The sequence below is a fragment of the Taeniopygia guttata genome, chromosome 4 (genome assembly GCF_048771995.1).
Source record: "Taeniopygia guttata chromosome 4, bTaeGut7.mat, whole genome shotgun sequence".
NCBI classification, from domain to species: domain Eukaryota; kingdom Metazoa; phylum Chordata; class Aves; order Passeriformes; family Estrildidae; genus Taeniopygia; species Taeniopygia guttata.
Genome location: NC_133028.1, coordinates 36,365,062 through 36,387,698, shown reverse-complemented (window position 1 = coordinate 36,387,698; position 22,637 = coordinate 36,365,062). Strand labels below are relative to the sequence as shown.

General features: G+C 35.9%; 1 protein-coding gene across 4 annotated transcripts in view; it reads left to right on the top strand.

The window, feature by feature from the left end:
• Positions 1-22,637, top strand: part of GALNTL6 (polypeptide N-acetylgalactosaminyltransferase like 6) — a 434,988-nt gene that overhangs the window by 134,288 nt on the left and 278,063 nt on the right. The window lies entirely within an intron of this gene.

Below are 22,637 nucleotides of genomic sequence, written 5' to 3'. Positions count from 1 at the left end.
AAAGGTTGACCTATGTGCTGTAAAGCCTATTCAGTTCTCTATCTTTTTTTAAGGGAATTTTTTTTAAAGGATTATGGATGTACTCTATATCACATGCTTCAGTCTCAGCATTTCTGAGTTTTTGGTACAGTGATTATGACCGAAAGACCTAAACCAATAAAACTCAAGTGCAGTTTATCTCCTCCTATAATTCTTCAGACACTATATAAAAAAATACTGCCCTGACACTAATGACTCACTCACCATTTGTATTTGCTCCGTCTATGGTTCTTGTTACAACTGCTAGTGCATATTATTTACATTAATGGACATGCAAATAATAATGTCAGTATTATGATATATGAAGCTGGGAAGTTTTCAGTTTAAAATATACTAGGGGTTGTTTCAGACGGGTCAAATTCTATCAGCCAGACATCATGTATTTCTCTTGTTATTTATCTTCTTAGCTATAGGCCTGGGGGAATGTAGTCAACCACAGGTAGAATTGTGACATCCAGGTCTTATCTAGGGATCATACGAATTAAATTAAGACCTTTTGAATTACTATTTCAAGTCTAAAACCCCTTGATTAAATATATTTCAATTTTATGTTTCAGATTGCAATGTAAGCAATGTAATGTACAGCATCAGAACAGAGCTGAACAAAAATGGTTTTGAAAGGTTAAAATAGTTCATTTGGAGACTCCTGACCTCAAAGTGGTTTGTGTTATAATTTTTGGGTTTTTTAATATTTCAAGCAATCTGCAATTTTGGGCACTGAATGTAGGAAAAAATGATCACCATGTTTGTATGCATAGTCATGTATTTTCACACATTAGTTGGAATATTCCTAAGGATGATGGCAGGAGTAGGAATAACAGTTTCTAGGTCAATGACAGATAAATTTCAGTTGGAAATAACATTTCCATATGTTCTCTCTTCTGTACTGTCAACGTGTGTAGGGCATATATCCCTTTTTCTTTTTTTTTTCCTACCTTTTATTTCTACTTTGATTTCTGGAGCATCCACTACATTTGGACTTCACTCTGGAGCCTGATCTGCTTACTATTCCTACCACTGCATTAGAGGAGTTAATAATGCTCATGAGCCAGTGGGGAATTGCTGAAAGTGTCCCTTCATTTTCTGTCACACAATTAGCTGCTAGGTCCTGGTGTGGCTGAGAACCTGACAGATGTCAGTCCTGAGACCTGAGCGTGTTCAATGGACTGCATTCTGCTGCATGATTTTGCCATGTTGGCAGTAATAGTTCTCTATGTCCTGTTAACACTATATCAAATGAAAATTAAAAATCTTAACACAATGAAGGAATATGTTCCTTAGCCTGTCTATTAAGCCAAAAGCACACAGAACTGCAATATGGATGTGTATGGAAGCTGGTAGTGCAATTAATACATATTATACCCGAAAAGTAAATTTATGATTGCTTGCTATTCTAGAAATGCACATTCTTTGCATCAGCAAAATACACATTTTATTATCTTTCCACTCCAAGACTTTTTGCAAGGGCTTGTAATGACAGGAAGGTGTAACGACTTTACAGTGACAGAAGGTGGGTTTAGATAAGGTTTTGGGAAGAAATACATTCTTGTGATGGTGGTGAGGCACTGGAACAGATTGTCCAGAGAAGTTGTGGCTCCCTCATCCCTGGAAGTGTTGGAGGCCAGTCTGGATGAGACTTGGAACAACCTGGTCTAGTGGAAGGTGTCCCTGCCCATGGCAGGGGAATTGGAATGAGATGGTGTTTAAATCCTTTCCAACCCAAATATGATACTCTATAATAAATAATTCACCATAAACAAAGGTCAGATATAATTTGAAAATTTTTATATATACACTATATATATATCTTTCACATAGGTATATTCTACGTGTGTATAATATATTCATGCAAGAATCTGAAATTATTTGTTACATTAGGGCAATGTAGGTCTGTTACATAATTAATACACTTTTTAAAAGTCAAAAGATGTTCTGAGAAAAAACACAGTGGTCATGTCAAATAAAGCTTTTAACTGTCATGTTTCAGTGCACATTTTCTGAATTCTGCTCTTTGTCTCACCAGATTCTGTGGAAGTGAGAGCACAAATTTAGCTGTCCTGATACCTTCATAGGAACCCTGTGCTGCTGTAAGACACTCAGAGACAATTTGGATGAAAAGCAGGTGGAGAGGTTAAGATCTGATAATTACAATTGTCATAGCCCAAAGTGGTATTCACAGCTAAGCTATTAACTTAGCTATGGAGCTAAGTAAACAAGAGTCATGGCTCCCGTTTAAAAGCTCCAAATCCACTCTATCACTTACTTTCTTGGCACATCTGAAAAGTAACTGTAAATAAATTCTTGTTGCTCTAATTTAATTCAAACAGAAAGAGAAGATTCCACAATATTATGTGACATAGTGTTGCCCATTTCAATTAAAAGAAACATACTCTAATAGGTGAAACTTAACAAGTCCATACCTGTTAAATCCTGGCCTGCAACCATGTGATCACAGAGCTGTTGGTCTGAACTATTCCAAAATCCTTAGCCTAAGGAGAAAAGCATTAGCTGTTTCTGCTTCGAGTTCCTGGCTACTCTTTTAGTCTTGAGACTCTGGTCCAACATATTTCCTTTAAACAATCTGACTGGCATGTTTCAACTCTGAAATAGATGGCTTGAGTGTCCCAGTACCTCTGCCCCATTGTCACTCATTCACACATTCCCTCAGCACTTGAAAGCACCCGGGCATCAAGCTTAACCCATTCATGGATACAACAGATAGCAAACAATGTCAGCACAGCAGAGAAACCTTATAGCAAGAGACAGTTTTAAAAGTACTTGGAGAAAGATACTTAAAAAATACCCTTACAGTTCAAGCTGAATACTTGGACTGGGCAGAGAGAGCTCTTTGCCCATTATTTTTCAATATATAACAGCAATATATGACATATGGTGTCAGTAGAAAACATCCTCTTATTTTAAAAGGAATCTGTTTCCATGAGTTCAGCTGGAAATTCAACTCTCTTTCCTTAGTCCCACTCATCCCATCTGTGCAAAGAAAGTGTACTGCTCTAGGGAACAGACGGAGTCAGTGGCTCTACTTTGTTGTGCTGTGGGCTCCACATTCTGGATTAGTCACGTTCCTTGAGTAGGGTACTTTTCTGCAGTGTAAGATAGCAAGCGCTGTTATGTGAGTTTATTAGATACTCAGCATATAAGCAAAAAAAAAAGAGTTCTGAGTGCTATTAATCAGGCTTTATTCTGGCCTATGAGAATATCTCTTTCTGGATACATTTGAAATTTTATATCTGCCTAAATACTATACCTATGTTTGTGGTCATAATTTTCCTTAATTTTTGCTTTTTAATTATATATCTGCTCTGGAAAAACAAAGTCGATAATTGTTCTAAAAATAAAAAATCCATCCCTTGCAATTTGACTTTAAAAATATTTGCAGTCTCAAAAAGCACAGTATTCACCAAGCAGTAATTAGTTTCAAGGGAGATTTGTGATCAAAAGAGTCCTTTTCAGCTTGTTGAACAGGGATAGAGTCAAAAGTCATAAGAATAAATGCATAAGGAAAGCATGTAGATGGTATCACAGATGTCACATTCATCCCTTGGGTGGAGTTGAAGTTTTTGTGAGAGTTTTTCTATGAAATTTGATTGAAATTTGCTATTTAGAGGACCCACAAAGGAAACATGAAAAAACTTTCAGGAGTATGTGAGTCACTGCTTTCCAGTACTTCTATTGTCAAGAGAAGACTTAAGCTTTCTTATTGCAACATTTTAAGATACATTTCTACATCTTCTGAGTTTGGCTGAAGTATTATATGAAATTTAAAACATTAACAAAAATATATTTCTTTAGTAAAAAAAAATGCATTTACTTTTTCAGTGGAATAAGCTTGCACTTTTTTTTTTTTTTTTTTTTTGAGCAGATTGCTTTATTTTTCTGTGAAATAAAATAAGGAACACGTAGACTTTTCAAAAAAAGATCAGGGGCTCAGGGCATATGAAAGTTTTAGGTCATCATGAGAAGTGAGAACACATAGGAAGGTCTTCTGTCTGTCCTCTGTCCTCGCTTCCTTAGACCAGAGGACCTCAAAGGCGCGTCTTCTCTTGCACGTTCAGATCCTCTTTGATAATGGTGGGTTAAGCAAGAAAAAAACTTTAATCATTTTTTCTGGATTCTTATGACACGCACTACTCAGCGTCACAGCGGAAATTCTCATTAGCAAAACCTTCTTTTAAGGGTCAAGTGCTTATGTTGAGATGACATTCACCACTGTTGACACTTGTGTAAGCCATTCAAGAAGGTGACAGGCATTCCAATAACCTGTCAACACCTTACCTGTGGCAGCTACTCACGGGTTATAGATTCTTGAAACGTAGGTCACATTTTTCCAAAGGCAACTGTAATGTCAAATTAAGGTCACAACTTTGATACAGATGTGTACGGACATGTGTCTACTACACTAAACTGTGAAAAACAATCAGATTGCAGAAAACAATAAGATGGTATTTAGAATCTGGTAGAGACCATGAAGATTTTATTCTCTTTGCATACGTTTATACTGATACTGTATATATGTACATATATCTCTGCTACTGTATAGTAGCTGTAGTACTTCAGTATTTGTGATTGAATTGTTGTCATATTTGTAGTGCTAGTATTGGGTATGGCAAGTAAGAGGAAGGTATAGGAAACACCTCTGGCACTTTAATTAAATTCTCTCTACTTTCAGTAAATAAGCATCCAAGCTGTGCAGTTATGTGTAAGTGATAGACAATGTGGGCTTTATTCCTATGTCTGCAAGGACTGTGTTATAGATTTAATTCTTTTTACCATTTTAGATAATATTGCTGTGTCTCTTAAGTGTATTTACTGTACCAGAATTGAAATATACCCACTGATGAGTCAAACCTTGTCAACTAATTGCAGTAATGAAAATTTGTTCATGTGCTGCTCAGTGCTCTGCTGTACACTACAATAATAGCTCTAGTCTCTTCAGCAGGCATTTTGAGAGTTTGATTTTGAGACTCGAAATTTAGGAGAGTTATAGGTAATGTATTTATAATTATTTTTATTAAGTCAGTCCACTACATTTTGCAGATATGAAAGAATTTATATTTTTCTATTTTTTTAGGTTTTTTTAAATGTAGATTTTGGAACAGAGAATTTGGATGATGCAGTTTGACAGCTGATATTTGACTGATTTGCAATAATACTTTGTCCAAGCACTGCTTTTATTGAAGGTAATACCTCAAATTATTGACACTTCCATGAATTGTGACCAGCTGTTACAGAGTGGCGAGCATCCCAACTGTGCAGCTCCTGGTTTCCAAAACAAGACATCTGGATGGAATACACAGGATGTGAATTGATAATTAAGATATAATTGCTGCAGAAATGTATGTGGTAAGGGACACAAGCATGACAGGGATTGTTCTAATGGTTCTTTGTTATAAAAGGCCATGTTCCTTTGCCCAAAAGTACTCCCAAGCGCTTTTAAAAGTGTTGCTGCACTGCAGTGTATGGCCTGTCACCTTTCATTATCGTCAATCCACCGTCAGACCATTACCCTTTTAAAAGCAACAAATTACATCATTTATCAGTGCTTTCATGTAGTGCCTCATTTATTAATATATCTGTTATCTGGACCTCTCTAGATAGATGACAGGGTTTTTTTCAGTCCTGATTTTCAGACTAACATGTGGTACAAATTATTTTTCTTCATTATTTTCTCTTCCCTTATTTTTAATTTTTTTTTACCTTTTTTCCCCCTTTTTATGACTGGTATGTGTTATAGAAAGCTTATTCTGTGATACCTGGTCTTTCTTTTCCTTTTTAGTACATAGTATTGCTTGAGTGTAGCCTTGTATTTTCCTCAAAGAAAGACTGATGTTTATGGCATTTCTTTTCAGATGCATTAATTTAACTGAGTGCATTTTGGCCTGAGCAGTGTGGTGTTCCTCTTGTCAATGACTTGTTTTGGGTTTGGAAGTCAGCTGCCTGTGTGGTTTCACTAGAGGTGCTTTGAGGAAGCCTCTGGGTCCTCATAAACTCACAAGCCACAGAAAGCTGACCTCCATCTGCTGTTCCCCTGCTCTAGCTCGGGCCAGGCTTAGCGCATTCCTGAGGTTGTGTTGAACAAGCCACTTGAGCAGATGGTCTGCTCTGGGCCCTGCTGGGTGCTGCGCTTGTCCCGCAGAGCCCCACGTGGATGGATGGCTCCCGGGCCTCAAGAACAGCTTTCTGCAGAGAACTTGTGACCTTCCTTAGTTCCCAATCACCAGGGTGATCCTCTGGTGGTGGTTGGGTGACCATAGCTGTTAAGTTTCTGGCTGACTTTACTTCACATTTTGTAGCAATTCATTAATTCGGTCATTATTGTGCCGCATATTAATTTCTGTTACATAACAACCCACTTTGTAATTCATACAATGAATTACATTCATGTGCCTGGTTTTGGGGTCCTGGTGGTGCGGCCAGGCCACCAGCACACAGGTGTGAGGGCCAGGGTCAGAGGAGAGCTGGGGTGAGATGGAGCCTGGATGGCCAGGCAGGATCACAGGGATGAGCAGGCTGTCTCTGGGTTGGGGACTGGCCCCAGGTCCATGGATGTGCCTGACTTAGCTACTGTGGACACTTGGGTAAGGTCTCCCTAACAGGACCCTACAGGGGAAGATGTGGCAGTCTGACAAAATTATTCAGTATTAAAAATACCTTACATACTGCATTTCCTGATATATCAATTCATTCTAAGAACTGTGAAGCATTTAAAGATGACTGTAATGTGATTATTTGCCACCACAGTAACTAAGATAAAGTGTTAATGAAAAATATTTCAATATAGCATTCATAACAACTACATTATGGTTGTCTGATTTTTGTTTTGAGAACCACAGTTTTTCAGATAATATAAATTAATGGGAAAAGAAAATCTATATGTAAATAAAAATTCAGATTAAAATCTTCCAAAAGATGTTTCTGCAGTGAGTTTTCCCTTTCTACATGTGCATTAGCTATGGGAACCTGGTGATCAATCAAAGGATGATTCCATCCTTTTAAGAGATGTAGAAAACGTAATTGGATAAAAAGCAAGTTACAGCTAATTGCTGCAGAAATTCAATGAGTCTTGAGTTGAATGAATTGCTTTATTTGAATTTCTTGTTGAAGGAATTCCTTAACTTGTGCTTGTTGCAGAGGCTGATACTAGATAGAGATTATTTTTCATCTCAGAAGAAACTGCTAGCAAGAACTGCAGGCCATTTTGCCCCCTGCGGTATGAGAAGGACAAGGTTATAACTTCTCCTAAAGCTCTAAATTTCTCTTCAGGTGAGCTTAAGGAGAATTACTCTTAGTGAGAATGGTGTGTTGAACTGGAATTGGATGGCATAAACATTAAAAGAAACTGTTCTTAAATAATTTGTGTGTAGTACTAAACACACACCATCTGACAGATGGATACCTGAGCATTGATGTAGGGTAAGTACTGCCTTAATCAGTAATGGCTGGTAGTGAATACAGAGCAACTTATGCAAATGAAACTGAACATGGTTTACATTCCAAAAAGGAACAAATGGAGAACTTCCAAGTCAGGAGGTGTCCTGGGGAAGATGTTGCACTGCCCAAGTGATGCACTTTCTGTGTGGTTTCCATGTGCAGTATGGGCTTGATAGAGGCAATCGGTCAAATATAAACCTGACAAAGCATTGTAGCATGTGGTGTTCTCCAGGAAGAGCAGAGTGACATGAGGCTTTTTGTGGCAATATAGTTTGGTGTCATCACCTTTGCAATCAAGGTCATGTCTGTATGAGTGAGATAAAGAGGTACTGGGGAGGCAGGAATCCGTGGATCTGGTTGACTGCATAAACCCAAGAGCATGCTTAATGATTTGTATGAAGAAAATTGTGTCTTAAAAGATTTCCAGAACAATTAGAAGTATCAGCAAGCTAAAGAGTTAATTCTGATTGAAGGATAGTTTATGATACCTTGTTTGGAGACAAATCGAAAACTTAAGTTTTTTTCCCCCATGTTCAGGGACATGGAACCTCTTCTATTGATCCATAGAGCTGAGTATTTGTTCAAGCATTAGTGTCCCAATCCCTGTTGTCTCCTTCTCCTTAGAACTGTCAAAGAACAAAGAAAAGATTACTGCCTTGACTATGTTTCATTGTTGTCCCTAATATAAAACATTAAACAGTCTCTTCTTAATTTTAAACCCCTTGTGGTTTGGAGATTACCCCAGCTCTTATTAGATCTTCGAATACCAATACTCATTAGTCCATGGATCTCAGTCTAAACCCTGGTCTTCCTTTTGTGTTGTCTCAGAGGAGCAGAAAGTAAAGTTCTATGAAACTACTCCTAAATTAAAAAGGAAATCCTTTTTTGTGATGATGAATTATTGAATTTAGCACTAGTTAGGTTCATAGTGCACTGAAAATATAGTGTTCCATGCTGAATGATATTGTCTCATGCTTATATTTCTCTCCTCGTTTGCTTTAATTGTAAACACATCTGGGCAAAAATTAGGTTTTGCTGCTGAGCACTATAGGCTTATGATTCTTAACTAGGGATGTTAGACACTGTCCTCCTGAAGTATCTGCAATAACACTTTAATTGCAACTGTTGTTCATAATACTTCTGACAGTTTGATCGTGGTAAAAGCTTAATATGATTTGCTTGCACTGTGAAATTCTGTTTGAAAAGAAATCTTCTGTTCAGTAGATTTGCAGTTAGTATGAATGCAGGGGTGATGGTGCTTAATTTAGTGACTAGAACTAAACCCTTTTGTTTTCCTTCTGTTAACATGGTTCATGCTGAGCACAGTTAAGAGCACAATTTCAGTTTATTCCTTTTCCTTCACCCTGACTGGGTTTGATAATTCACCTGCAATAAGGAGTTTAACAGGCTTCACCAGTCTAAACTCAGGGAGGCACATGATTGTGCACAGGTGTTCCTGGGGGCTAAGATTTTGCTGCTCAGAAAATTACTTGGAGGAAAATTCTGTCAGAGCTTTGTTTCATCTAGGGTTCATGATGACCTGATCAAGTTTACGTAAGTGATGGGCTTCTTCAAATGGCTTTATCTAAGATCTAAAGGTACATACACTGATACTTGTCTCTTGAAGGTGCATATATTCAATATATATATTGAAGGTGGTTGCTGTAAATACAGTGGTAGATGCTGTAGCATAATAAAAATACCTTGTTATATATCTATCCCTAAATTTAATTCTGAGATATTTTAAAAATATGAGCTTTTCCTATTTTATTGTATGGTATGTGTGCTAAGGCACATACCATACAATAAATGGTATATCAGAGTGATAATAGAAAAGATATCTATCAGACTGAAAATAGAACATTTAGAAGTGAAAATTTTCAGTTAAATTGATACTTTTGATAGCCTTCAAAATGTACTGTGCTAGGCATCATATTCTTGTAATTGACTTCTCAGAATTACATCTGTGAATACAACTTTGAAACAGTTCTAGTTGATGTTTAAAGTTAAGGAGAACTGTGACTTTCAGGTTGTTTTTCTTTTTTTCTTTTTTTTTCTATGGAACATCTAGTGTTGAATTTTGCTTCACTATATTTCTGCCAAATGTCTCTAAATATTGCCCAGGTTGTTTTTTCTTTTTTAACTAGAAATTTTTATATTCAGAGTGGAGGAAATAAATATCTGCTTTTATAACTGTAGGGAGGGGGTGTGTATATGAATAAATTATAGAGGAAGAAAGATAAAATATAAATATACAAAAAATAAGCAGTCACTCTGTTGACCTATGATCTTTTACTTCTCTGTTTATTCTTAGATACTTTTCCTTGAATTTTGTGTGTACTGTCATGCAATCAGGGCATATTACTTAACCTTTCTGTGTAATCAGTGTCTGGGTTTTTGCGTTATTATATTTATATCTGTAGACATTGATGTCTCCAGAACAGGAGTCGTGAGAGAAACAAGGGAGATCGGGATACAGCTATTATGATTTTGTTTGTGCTTATGAATTCTTCAGTTTAGGTTAGTCATCTTCCTCCGCGAGTTGTTCTCAAGTCACTCAAGAAATTTTTTTCATCTCTCCGCTTGAATATTATACATTAATAGAACTATGTGTTTAATTACTTCCCATTTTTTTTGTGTGTTTTACATGAGAATTTGCTTGTGAAAATGTGTATGCAGTTCTTAATAGCCCCTTTAAAATCAGGTTTGTTTGAATTACTATTTTTCTTCTATTTTATGTTCTGGTTTATGGTAGTTCTGTGGTTTTGACCTTTATTAGGTTCCCTTGTGAACTTTTTGTCTGTATCCGAGCTAAGTCATCGCTCTCTGAAGTTTTTCTTTAATATCTCTGTACCTGAAAACTCATTAATGTTTAATATTCATAGATGAAAAGTGAAATTTAATGTCTCCGTGGATTCTAATATATATTAAACTGAAAATTTAATGTGCTTCCTTTTAGACTCTTCCCCAGATCCGAGAAATTTTAAAGTTCAGATTTTTTTTTCAGTATTGAAATATCCAGCTAAGAGAAAAGAGGGACTAATAATATTAATCCCTGTAATTTTTACAGTCGTCAGTTTTTAAAGAACAGCTACTTTATGGTGGTAGCTGTCATAATAAAATTTTTCCTCTGTGTGTGCATGGTAATAATGGCCCTGCTTGTAGAGAGAACTGGTCTTTTAGGGAGCCCTGGAGTTTGCCTTAGAGCTGCTGAAGCATAGCTGGGCATCAGCTCTGCTAGGGAACATAAGGACACTGAGTTCAGCTAAGGTAGTATGAAGGGAATAAAAGTGTTTTATGTTTATGCATAGAGACTTTGGAAAGACAGTAGGGAGGCTCTGCTGAGCTCCCAGCCAGGCCTGGTGAAAGGCAGCCTGGAGGCAGATGAGAGCCTGCTGGGATGAAAGGTTCCGTGGGGCCGGGGTTAACTGGAACTGCAGCTGGGACCCAGCAGGAGGGTCTGCTGCCTGGGGTTGGCTGGGAGCTGGCCCTCGGACAGCTCATCCAAAGGGTCTGTCACACCCTGCTGCCCCTCTTCTCAAGGGGGAGAGTGAAGTAACATCTCTCTGGCTGCCAGGTTTTTTGCGGCATTTAATGGCTCTTGAGCACAAACTCCACATGAATTCTTTGGTGCAGTGCAACAGGATGGTCTGAAGTACAAGATGTGTAGATATAGTAATTAACATGAGCATTCTTAAACTTAAAAGGTAACATCTGTAGGAGATGTGCATACTGATGAAAATTAGGATGACTATTAATTTATGTAAACACAAATTTAAGTACCTAGCTTAGAAAATGGGCTAGGTCCTAGTTCTTGAGAAACTGGATATCTTAATTACCTGAGGAAGTGAGCTCACATTGGAAAAAATGATTTTGTATTTTAAGGAAGACTTTTTCAAAATCTATAAAAATAGTCCATAGGAAAGGTGTATATAGATTCTTCTTCCAAAAGATCAATTATAATGGAATTTAATGCTCATCTTCATTGGTTGTTGTGTGGTTTTTTTTTTTTAATAATTTTGTGTCTAAGAACTTTGCTCATAGCTTCACACCTATCAATTAGGTGTCTATACAGTACGGGGGGGAGAAAAATTGAAGGTCAAATCTTAGAAGCTACACTGGAGTTACAGTAGCATATCCTGCTCAATGATGTGTAACCTTCATTTCCTACCAAAAGAGTGGGAGATGAGGAATTAGAAATTAAAACTCAGTGTATCAAAGCTGTTCACCTTACTTTAATATGCTTTTCATATTCTGGCTGTTGATAAAATTAGATTTAACTAATCACAGTATTCCTTTTAGTGAAATATACTGTGATGGGTTTTTTAATTGAAAACTATTGGCATAAAATGGAAAGATCATCTTAAATGGCATTAGACAAAGTTTGTCTAATATCAAAATTTTTAGTTCAGAGAAAAAAAAAGAGGTCATTGTTAGAATTTGAACCTCATAAGTCTTCCCTCCTTCTACTCTTGTTCATGGGGATGGATTTCTTTGCATATGTGAATTCTTTAAATATGCTCTCAATGCTAGGGAAAACTCAGCATTGATTCAGGCACAACCAGAAGTACAAAACATTTTGATCAAAATTGCTAGTAGTTTGGTAATTTAAAGTATATGAGTCCTGTTGAATTTCAGTGTTGTTTTAGGTTTATAAACTAATTTAAGCTTGACTACCTTAATTGTTTATCGCCATTTCAGGAATTTGTCCACTTTAATTAAGATAATTCAATGCTGCTTCTAAAATAGTTTTAGGTTGGATAGGAAGTGTGAAGTATTCATGAAGCACAACATGGGTATGAAAGGCTATTTTATTCTCAGACAGGGAAAAATCATGTTACAGTAAATAACTTAATCTTGCTTATTTTTAGGAAATGTAGCCTCCTGGTACTTGTCTTAGTTCTTCATCCATTTAGTAATCATATTTCTTGTTGGCTTGTTTGGGGGATTTTAATAAGCATTTTATAGTTGCTATTCTTAGCCTTATCCAATTACTAATAAAGTAGTGCTGTTCTCAAAGGTTCATATATTTCAGGGTCAACAACAAGAGCTAAGAAGAAGTTGAAAAAATAAGAACATTTAATCTAGGAGAGAAAATAATTTTCATGTCCATGAAACATAGCTACTAGAAAGGAAATATGTTATTCTTTTCCCTGGTGAAAAGAACAAAGAAATGAAAGGCTAAAATTATGGCAAGTAACGCAGGTTAGATGAAAAGGGATGTTTCCTAATTGCAAAAATAATTAAGTATTGAAGGAAATTGCCTTGAGTGCTTGTGCAATCTCTGCTATTGGAAATCAGCAAGGGCAGATATGATTTAGGCATACCCAGTCCAGATTTGAGGTGGAGTAAGATTATACCTCAAAGGAATGTCCAGATACATTTTCATGATTCTGCAGCTGATTGTTGAACTTCACATAAAAAATCCGTTGAATTTTCTGTAGCAGTCAATTTATGTTGGTGTTATTAGTCAACCTGTTCTTGCAATTGACTGGATTCATTGAAAGGTGAGCCAAATCGAATCTGGTTTAATATGTTAATATATTTTTTGTATAATTTTGTTACTGTCCCATTGCTAGAAAATAAGAGTGAAAAACTTTTTCTCAAATGAAGGGAGTGCTATTTTGTAAAATCTCCCTCAATTTACTTAATTTTAAGAGAGTTAGCTATAAAAAAGAAGTAAGTGTGGGAAAAAAAACCTCTTAAAAGCGAGGTAATGATTTGGCAACTGAGTATGAAAAAGATATGGAGCTAAGTCAAATTGAGAAAGCATGATTAGACCTAAATAAAAAATAAAGTGAAATTCCAAAAAAACTATTAATAGTAGCAAAAAAGCCTATTAATAGTAGCAAAAAACCTATTAATAGTAGCAAAAAGAGGTATGGTTCAGACTGGAAAAAAAAATGCAATATACATGCAATCTGACTTTACATAGGGAAGTTAAACAAAGTCTTTAGCTCAGAGCTTAGAAAATGTTTTAAGCAGATGAGTCTCAGACATCCATGGTCATCTGTGAACATTTACAACCACCAAAAAGTTTAGTTCTTTTAGGTGCAAACTTCATTATGCTGGAAGCATCAGGAAGACTGTCTTTGCTCTCACTAAATCTGCATTGAGTTCACGCAGAGCACTGAAATTGTCATGCTTCCAAAGACCTTGCAAGAGGTCTCCTTATCAGCTCCGTGTTAAGATGACTGAACAAGAATGTAAACCTGTCAGTCATGTTTAATCGGCTTGCTTTCTGCAGCAGCCTGTGGACTTTGTTTGAAAATCTCTTAGACAATGGAAATTACTACCCAGTACCCACATAAGAAAAGAGTTCTGAGAGATCAAGTAATAATGCATGTGCTGCAGCATCAGAAAGCCTGCTGATAAGAGTGTTTTCTCTCATTTGGGTGAATTAGTTTAAGGTCTTCCTTCAAGTGCAAGATGATAATTCTTTTTCAACAGGGGATCATTGCTTTAGTTAACTAAACTAACTGAACTATTTTTTTTCCTTAAATCCAATGTAACGTAAACTACAAATTACAAAATTGATTATTAATGCCAGAAGCTTGAGTATTCTCCAAGGAGGTGCCTATGGAACATGAATTTTGTTGTGGCATAGATAAGCAAGAAACGTTAAAAATACTATTCAAACAAATTCATGTTTTCCCTCTACTATTTCTAAAAATATGCAGACAACTACATAGAATAAAAAGTCACTGTATTCCACCTGTATGCCAAGCTGTTTCATTGTATGGTGATGTAACTAGAGATTATCATTTAAAGCTCATTAAAATACATGTTAAAAAATCTACTTCTTTTCTTTTTGAACCATTAAAAAATTGCTCCTAGAATACTGTTAGGTTCTATATATACTAGGAGGTGTCAAATTACCTTATGTTATAGTAAAAAATACAGAATAATCTATTTTATTGCTGTAGAAATTTTTTTTTTTGTAACAGATTTTAAACAAAACATTTCAGGTAGCAAATTTGGTTAAAGTTAGTTTCTCTATCTGACCTTTCTCTTGCAATGTTTCTCCTATAATAGAATGTGCAAAAAAAAAAAAAAACCAAAAACCATTGCTACTGAAAATATTGATCAGTGGCAATAATTGGTAGGTATCTTTTTTCTAGTATTACTGGGTCTTCTGGATCAGTGGTTTCAGGTTTGCTGCAAATCTGTTATCAGTTGCACCACAGAGATTTGAACAATGTTCCAGTTATACTGCAGCTCGTATTTTTATAGGAGGTGCAACTGAGGAGGAAAAGAAAAGAGAAAATGCTTCTGAAATTATTCTGGTTACCTCATGAAGCAGCACAAGTTGAATTTTACTCATTAAGGGTTACCTAACTGTATTGAACATTCTTCACTGTTTTTAAAATCTGTTTCCTAAGAGAGAGTACTGTTACAATAAAGGAAATGCAAAGGCAAATTACATCAGAAGTTATCATAAGAAAATAAGATTTTTAGTCACCACTGAACAGATAAAGCAAGAAATATATTCCTGCTTAAAACTCCTGACATTTGAATCCTGAAAAAGCACTTTTTATGTTGCTAGTGCTGTAGCCAACACAAAACAGTGTGATACTTAGCATAGTAAAAATCTAAAGACATTTTTCTAAACTTCAGGAAAAACATGTATATTAAAAGTCTATTAAGAAAAAGCACTGTCATATCTTTATTATTCAGCCTTTTAAAAATTACAAAATTATTAACAATGTGGTTCTTTCCATGAACATAGAGTTCTGTTTTGATTTTTGTCATTTGGTGTTTTGTTGGTTTTCAGTTTTGTTTTGTTGTTTTTTAAGAAGAAGGCTGATAATATAAAATAAATTTTCTTTATCCATGTGGCATATAATTAAGCACCTCAGAAATGTAGCATATAATAACCTCTTCCAGGAGTCACTTGAAGCCATTGTTTATATTGTTCATCAGAATGGTCTGACAGATCTTTATTGGTTCAAAACCAACCAATACTGGCAAAAATCCTGCTGAGTTTCTTTAAACCCCTTTCAGGTCTTTTGATGTTAAAAATAATTTCTGAAAAAGGTAGTTATTTTAAAAATTGCAGCATTAACATGATTTCAAGTATGATTTTTTAAACTTCCTGAAAATGGATAGTCTAATATGGATGCAGGCTCTTCTGCAAGCTGACCCTGTTCTGCTGTTAAAGTAGTCTTCAGTTACAAAAGAAGAACTGGAGAAAGCAGTGCATGGTCAACATGGGCAGAATATATTCGTTTAGGTCCATCATAAACACTCGTGTTACTTTGGTTTCTTTTCCTTGAATTTGAAATGATGTAAGTAAAAATAGAACAAGAAAATATAAGTTTAGGTGTTTTAGTTATTGAGTAAATCTATCTGCAGCTTAGGTCAGCAGGTAGGAAAAGATGGGAGTTGCATGTTCTGTGGAATATTTTCTTTTATTATTATTATTTTATTTTTTCTTTATTATCGCTTAAGTCTAGTCTCTACCTGCTGTCCTATAGTCAGTTCAAATTGTGTCATTTGGAAAACCAGGGTTCACTGCCAGATTTCACAGGTTACCTTTGGTAATTCATGGTGTTTCATATTCCACAGATACAGAGTACAAACTCCTCTGGAGTTCTGTGCTCATGTTTTAACTTCATCTTTTTTGCTGCAGTTTTGTGGCCTTGTAACCATAGTGCAGCAATAACAGCATTTTTATACCTGTCTATAAAAATCTCTGTAATGAAATGCTTGGGAAGCTTGGCATTTTCTAAATAACATTATTAACAGCTTTGATTTGGAATTGATGGCATGATGCTACTGGGTTGTCCATGATAGTCTCAAATCTACAAGCATAAAATGTGTGATATAAGTGTTTCAAAAATGAAATAACCTCGAGTCATTCAGATGTCACAGACTAAATCAAGTGCTGCCCTTTTTTTGATGTGCTGGGCTAATTATTTCTACTAATGTAAATGTCAGTGCAATGAACACTTATTTGCTGTGGCACAGCAAATAAGTGGCAAAGGAAATCTGAGCATATGAAGAAATTCATCATGTTCTGAAGTCTCTATTATATGGCTTCAAGCCAAGGATGTGGAAAACAATTGAGATTCACATTTTTTAAAGTGTTTTAGAAGTACATAAAAATGGAGTAAAAATAAAAATAAAAGGCAGTAATTATATCTCAGTGTATTTTGATTTTTTCATTATTTTTGAAATATTCTGGATTTAGAGCCTTTACAGTCTTCTCTTGATAGCAAAAAGTAGTTCTCTACATTTTACTGGCCAACCTTGGCTTCATCATCAGTGCCTTTTGGATGGGAATCAGTTTTGGCAGGCGGTGGCTGCCCAGCAGGGGTGCAGGACTGATGGGAACTGTCTGTGGCATTGAGACCTGGGGTCCCCCTGGTGCAGGGCAGCTGCTGCCCACCCCAAAGGCTGCCACTGCATGTGCTGCAGCCACTGCCCCCACCTAGAGGGACAGAATCCCAGAGAAGGATCTGGACAGGAAACGTGTAACCTGGAGCTTCAAAACTATCAGCTGATATTTATAGGCCATTCAATGCCTGCTCCTGATATCTTTAGGGAATATTCATGGTGGATCCAAATTGCTACATGTAATATTTTCATTTTATGGTGATGGGAGCTTCACAGGCACTTAAGGGCTGTATTGTGCCTGTTCCCTGTGTGTGGTACGTATACACAGATCTCAGTGCAGATATGGGGCCTTTTTTGTTTTTCGGTCTAACACTGAAGAGATACAGGAGAGAAGAACCACACAGGCAGTGTTCAGAGCTCAAGCATAAAAATGTAGAGGTGAGATAGTGTGCTGCTTGGGTTTTACACCTTTTCCATTGATCAGGCTGCCTTACATCAAGCACTTTGTTACGGGAAATAATATTTTGGTCTTCATCTTTAATATCCTCACCCAGTCACTGCACTGGAATGGATTTTGCTTGAGCACTTGACTTCAGATTTGGCTTCCATAGTGCTAAGATTTCACTTGTGCTAAAATGTACCATGATCAGGAAAAGGGGAAATCTTCCAAAATAAATTGTTGTCATGACTCTTCCGACTGCTGGGGGCGAACCTTCATGAGAATGTTTGTCTTCATGTACTTTTAATAATAGCAGAAGAGAAATTTGGTAAATGAACATACTGTGATTTTGCAACTGATTTATAGTGAACATATGGTCTTACACCCAGTGACACCATTCATTAAAAAGTTACCCTTAATTTTATTTTGATGGAAGGAATGAATTTAATTGCTCAGTGAGTTCTGATTCTTTTGTTATTGTCATTTTTGATCTTAGTAGTTGATTAGAGCTTAGAGTCCTGAGAATTATCTGTGTGAGAAGGGTACAAAAAAAGTAGTGAATTATGTGTTTTACACAACATTGTTTACAAACACTATAGAGAAGCTTTTATTCCAAGAACAAAGAGGAATCAAACAGTGGTTATTTTTATGCTTCTCCTGAAATATACCCAAATGTGTCTAAGTACTTCTTCACTGCCTTTATTTCCCGTGTGTATCTTTTCCTTAGTGTGAACAAGTGCTTATGTCTAAATAAGATTATTTCCTAAAATTCATTAAACAATTGGAAGTGGTTATGCTGATCATTATATGATGTTTTGTTAGTGCAGTATTCAATTATGTATTGGTGTTTAGTAAAATGTCCCTAGAGCCAGTGAGCAAATCTTCAGGCTCAAAGTAAATCTGTAATTTCTGTAATATCTTTTTTTTTTTTAAAGTCACATTTCCATTGATATATCCTCTTGCCTTGCCTGAGTCCCCTCTAATTGTATGCCTCCACAGAGTGAAATTAAAAATAAATGAATTATTCAATGAAGGCACTTGTTTCTTAGTTCAGGCTTTCAAATGTCAAAGTAGAGAAGCTTTTTTTTTTCCTCTCTGAGGGATCTAATAGTCTGTGAGTAAGTTTTTGGTAATAGCTCTATTTTTTGTGCTTATCATATTCTCTGTAATTGAACCAGATGTTAAATCTTCTCTGGAGGAGAAGAGTCTTCTCAGTTTATGTAATACTGTATCAGTCTTGCATCCCAGAGGATTTGAGGTTAATGTGAAAATGAAATAGTAAGGCAGATGCTGTATGTAATGTTCCTGTAGGTGGGTAATCCCTTTTGGACTGAAACACTTAAAAATGTGTAACTCAGAGTCACATACTAAAAAATGGTTGGATGATAAATTGTTGTAGGATTTTTTTGACAGTCAGTCAAAGTCCAACATTTTGTATGCAATGAGATATTTGCTATTGTAATAGTTCTGCAATGATGAAAATGGTTCATGGGGTCGAAGCTAAGGGCTGTAGGGGCAGACTGCACTATTTGTGGGTGATGTACAGAAATATTTTGGAGGGGAAAACCCTGATTATGTTTCAGCTACTTAGCTGAGCTGGTTTCTCACCCATATGCATTGATATATCAGTAAAGGATACATGTTACTTTTGTTTTAGGTTGAGGTAGTGGGGAGAAGCAGGGGCAGGCGTGCCTGAGTGTTCTCTTTTCTCATATCTAGGTTTCCACCAGAAAGAAGCCTTACTTCATGTGTTGGAAGGCATTGTAATGTTCTGAAGCCATGCTTTCCATTTTAAAACCCTTACGTATACCAAAAAGACTACTAGTGCTCTTACAGGCACACGTAGAACTAACACTTCACACGATCCATGAAGTGTTGCTGCCATATAAGGACATAAAAACCCAGGATGTGCAAATAGCAAATGTGCATTTCCAGAATACCATGTCTCCTATGATGTATGGTTCAGTAATTTACTTACATAAAGATAATAATCTTTCATCATTTTTTTATTTTATAGGTTGGAACCCAACCTACTAACTAATTTGGTTATTTGTTTAAACACCTAAACATATTTTTGTGCTGAATTCAGTATGCATTTTATAGCGTAAATTTAATAATTTTGATCTCTTTATACATTATACATTATACATTACCTCTAAAATGAATAATTTATTTTGTTGCCTTCTTTAGCATTTGTACCTATATGCTGTGGTTAATTTTATTTCACTTGAGTCCATCAGTTTACAGTTAAATATATGTTCAGCAAAAAATCAGAATACAGATTTATTAGCGCACTCCATCTTTTGATGTCATATTCACCTACTCAGAACTTGTCGTCTGTGATGGGGTGTAGAGTTATATGGGCTTTCTTGTATGCATTTTTTTCAAGTAGCAATGCTGGTGGTTGTTGTTATCTAGCCATTACACCAGAGAGACTCAGCCTGTAGTATAACTAAACCAGTGCAGCTTCTAGTTTGATGCAAAACAGTTTAATTTGTCAAGGTATCAAAAAAGATGGAGAAATGTGAAAGAAAAATATGTAGGGAAAGACAAATGCTAGAATAAGAATACTACATTATTTTATTTTTCCTTTTCCTTCTTCCACAGCCAGAAATGCTTTAGAAATGGGAGCCCTTCCAGTCATTATCATCTGGGTAAAAGAGGCATGTAAGCGTACTTAGAGTTTTTACAATGGAGCGTTTTATCAATTTTAAAAAATTTCAGAAACTGTGTTTTAAGGTCTTTCAAAATACAATTTGTTTACCCTTAGGTAGAAGTGAAATGGAGAAACCCATTTTCTCAAGTGCTTTTCTATCTTATTAAATAATAGAGCAACTTGAAAAAAAAGACAAAAAAACATCCTTCAGTTGCTCACAAGGGAGATATTTAGTTGAGGGACCGAAGGCAGTTCAGATTTCTTCAGAGCTGAAGAACTTGCAAAACTCTTGCTCTTCCTAGAGAGTTTGTCTTTGCAACTCAACATCCCTTATTCTAAGCCCTGTTTCATGCTCACTGCACAGGTGAAACTAGTGTGTACACAGAGTAAATTTTGTGAAGTCCAGTCCCTGTAGAGGTCGCAATGTTCAGTCAGCATTGAGATGGTGCTGTCTGAATACTGGTTTTATGAAGTGACACACAGAGCATTCTGTTCAATTCCCCTTACACTGAAAGGATGTTATAGCTGAAAAATTGCCACAGTACAATGTGAGGGAGTTAAGGGATTTATTAAAAAAAAATCCCAGCAGTCCAAGCAATACTCTCAGTAGTTAAACAGGAACTTGTAATGGCACCAATACAGTGGTTTGTTTCCTGTTTCCTCTTAGGGCAATGTTACCATTCCAAAATATGAGCCACAGAAAGACTTCAATTAGTTTTTGTCTATCTCATGATATTTGGATTTATAGTTATACTTCTACTAGATTAATTTTAGTGGATGTATTTATTTAACTATATTATGCTTGCAAGAGTCTCCTGGTACATTAGACTTGTAAATGCCATCAGGTAAAATAACTACATGTAATTAATATTTTTTAAGAGTAATGGCATCAAAATGCAAATAGATTATGGGAAACCAGCTGTAAGCTCTACTACTCAGCTTTCTTTCAGTGTCCTGCAAACTTGCCATTTAAATAACTACTTTTAGGGAAAGGAACTAGCACAGGAATAGAAGGTCACAAAAGTAAACTTTATCGCGCTTTTGATAGTTTAAATAGTCTTTAATTTTTGGACCAAGTGATTCACATCAGCTATACTCACACTGAGAAGGGTACAAATTTAATTGAAGTGAGCCTGGGTCTGACTTTTAAAGAACCAGTTCCTGCTTCAGAGTAGATTATTTTGGAAATTTGTGCTTTAGAATCATGATTAATGCTGTTGCAGCCTGTGTTCTATCTATGCTTCTGACTTTAAAACCCAAGCAATTTAATATTACTATTAGAACGTTAGCCTTGTTTGAACTCAAAAATTATTGTAATTAATGGGTTCATTTTAATGACTTGAAAGGTTAGATATTTTGATAACCCAACATATTTTTATCAAGCTCTATTAAGTTCTTCAGTTCTTTTATGTGTGAACCTCTGACTTTTATCATATTAAAATATGACAACAGTATTTTCTTGGAATATGTCTGCAGAAGTGGTAATAGAAGAATAAACAAACTAGATTTCAGTTTGGCATTATGTAACATAAGTTACCTTTAATATTAAAACTTAGAAATGTAGGCCCTGCTAGCAGAGTGTGATGGATTTTCCTCAGTATTTCAGGGATTTGTTGGAGAGCACTGAGCTCGTCATAATTTGCCCTGAATATCCAGCATTCTCACTTGACCCAAAGCAGATATTTCCAGCATAAATCTTTGTCAGCCAGGTTTTCGAGCATCCGTTGTTTGAAGGTAACCAGTCATGCCTGGCATGCCTGACTTCTTGCTTACAAATCCAAAAGCCTTTGAAACCCAGTTTAAGGATGGCTTAGCAACCAGATCTGCATGATGTAGCTTGGCAAATATTTGTCTGTCCTAGAAAAAAAGAAACCCTAACTGAGCATGCTGGGACAATTTCACGTGGTGTCAGTGAGTGTCATCTACGTCTGTGCAGCCAGTGGTGTAAAATCAGAAAGAGAATATGGGTGAATCCAGTGTTCATTGAGTTTAAAAACTTCAAATATGAAGGGCAAAGCTTCACTGTTACACCGGCATGAGATTTTTGTAGGGCTTTCAGTGTTTCCTAGTAGAAGCTTGATCAGATGTTGTGTCCGTGAAACTGCTGTTTGAGTGTGTTTTCTCATAACTGTGAGAACATTTCTAGCATGCATTCCATATATGCTTTTTTTTCTGGACAACTTACTGATTTAAACCTGTAATTAGCAGAGCTAGAGTTTTCATGTTATTCTTATTAGCAATGAATCTATGTTTCATGTACTTTACTTTTTGATTCTTAATTTTCATAGAAATACTAGCTTTTGGCAGAAGGAATCAAGAGAGGAAAAAAAAATAAAGAGCTCTAGGAAGATAATCTTGCTTAGAATCAAAAAGCAGGTTTTCCTTTACACAGGAATTTGGAGTTTGGAAAGGGAAGTCAGCTTACCAATTACACATTGTATGGGGGTTTCTTTTCTGGGTATTCTCTGAGGGTGGGGGTGGTGTGTTTGGGGTATTTTTCCTCTTATCACTTATTGTGAAAATCTACAAGAGTTGAAAGTGCTTTGAAAATTTCTTTACTCTGGGCCTTTGATGCAGTTCTTTGACTTTGTGTGAATAACAATAACTTTGTGGCAGCTATTAAAAAAAATACTTACCAAATAAATGAAAGGAGAACATTGTAAAGTGCAAAGTAACTACAACTCCAATTTTGCACAAGTGATAGTTTAAAGAAAA